This window comes from Primulina eburnea, chromosome 9, assembly GCF_022965805.1.
Source record: "Primulina eburnea isolate SZY01 chromosome 9, ASM2296580v1, whole genome shotgun sequence".
Lineage (NCBI taxonomy): Eukaryota > Viridiplantae > Streptophyta > Magnoliopsida > Lamiales > Gesneriaceae > Primulina > Primulina eburnea.
In genome coordinates this window covers 15,527,498-15,529,926 of record NC_133109.1, presented here as the reverse complement: position 1 = coordinate 15,529,926, position 2,429 = coordinate 15,527,498, and positions in this window count along the sequence as shown.

Below are 2,429 nucleotides of genomic sequence, written 5' to 3'. Positions count from 1 at the left end.
TATCAATCCATAGATTATTCCAATATATTTGAAAATCATATTTTATTTTAAGAAAATGAGGAATAATCTTAAATTTGCATCCAAATTCCACAAAGAGCACATAATCACATAATTCACATAAAATCAATTAACTCACATCAATTAAATTACACGTCGACATAGACGCTGTAAGAAATCGATCAATCCGTACCTTAACCTTCAAATTAAATTACCACAATAATTACGAAGACCTCGGCGCTTCCTGGTTATCAAAACCTGTGGCAATTAATTTATTTCTATCAAATAAATATTCAACTCTTAGCCAAAAACAATTTACTAATTCCAGCTTGGACCTAAGCTCGGTTGTAAGGCCATAACTCAACCAAAACTTAACCAAAGCATACTTATCATACATGGTTGGAATCCTAACGCAAAATTCCATATTTCATCAGAAGAAATCAAAATGAAATTCAATCATCTCGACACTGAAAAACGTCCAAAACCAGCAACCATGAGATGAAAGGTATGTGACAGATTTAGTTTCAACACTTAGGAGTATAAAATTCATATCTAACTCATCATTGACTCAGATCCATATCCGCCAATTGGAGATGAAAGACAACTCAAATATCTAAGTTTTCCTAGAAGAAATCATTCCCAAAATCTTAATAGATAATTCCAGAATTAAGCAAGAACATGCTGTTACTCCCAAACTCGCGGACTGAATTCCCAGACTGAGCAGTTTCGGTAAAATGAGCATAACTCCCTCAATTCTTAATGGAATTTAACGGGTCAATTATCGTTTCGAAGACAAGACATAGCTCTACAACTTTAATTTAGATCACAAGTCCAGAATCCGAGTGAAAACAGGTCACAAACTCGAATTACAGAATGTCTTTTGCACGCATCAGTACAGAGTTCGGTTTTTGACACATTATGGTAGAAAAATCATATCAAATCCGTTTCTTATCCAAATTTGATGATTCTAGTGGCTATAGAAGGCTAACAAACAGAGCTACCAATTCGTTTTGAACCACAAGTCGAGATTCTTAACGCACAATACACAAAACTTCAAATTTCAGAAGCACAAAAACTGAACTCACCAAAATTCTGCACAGAACAGGGCTCACGAAATGGTGCTTCGATCTGCTCGCTCCCTTGATCAAAATTCGTGATTTCTGACTTGAATCGAAGCCTAGGATGTTAGAAAGACACCCCTTCAGACCGATCAAGATTTGGACACCGGACGAAGGAGATATCACAACTTTCCCGCAGCTGCTCCAAGGGTTGCGGGAATTGGGTTTCTTCTTTCTTTTTCCCTTTTCTTCCTTCTCTCACTTCTTTTCTCTTTTTATGCGATATGTGTGTATGTATATGTATATTTATAACTCAAGCCCATTTATCTAGGTCTGTATTTATTTTGCTCTCGTGTGTTATTAAATTCCAATATGCATTTTAATATCGTCTATAAACCGATATTTTCTAATACATATTTTTAAACACACTATTTAATTTTTGGCTTAATTATTTTAAATTCCTCAATTTAAAATAATTACTCTTAATTATCGCCAAATAACATATAATTAAATCGGGTCATTACATTTCTCCCCCTCTAACAAAAGATTTCGTCCTCGAAATCAAAACACACAACACACACCTTATATACAACATAGTCAAACATCTACCACTGATAGTACATAGGAAAGTCAGAGTACATGGAATAATCTATAACAGTTTCAAACAAGTGAGGCAATTCTTGCCGCATTTTAGCCTCCAGCTCCCATGTAGCCTCTTCAGTCCCATGTCTACTCCACTGTAACATAACCAGTGGAATTGTCTTATTTCGAAGTTGCTTATCCTTCTGATTAAGAATTTGTATAGGATACTCAACGTAGCTAAGAGAACTGTCTAACTCCACATCCTCGGGTCTCAGAACATGAGATGGATCCGGCTCATACTTCCGCAGCATAGATACATGAAACACATCATGTATAGATGACAAACTCTGCGGCAAGTCTAATCTATAAGCCAATAAGCCAATCCTTTCAACAATAGTATACGGTCCAATATAACGTGGAGCTAACTTTCCCTTTTTCCCAAATCTCATTGTGCCGCGAAATGGTGACACTTTTAGAAAAACTTGATCACCGACTTGAAATTCCAAAGGTCTACGCCTTTTATTTGCATAGCTAGCTTGACGATCCTGAGATGCTTTCATTCTTTTTCTGATCAAATCAATCTTTTCATTCATCTCTTCAACAAATTCAGGTTGTGCCAATGGTTTTTCTCCAATCTCATTCCAACATATCGGCGATCGACACCTTCTACCATACAAAGCTTCAAATGGTGCCATTCCAATAGTCGTTTGGAAACTGTTGTTGTATGAGAATTCTACCAATGATAGAGATTCTTGCCAATTACCTCTGAAATCCATAACTACTGACCGAAGC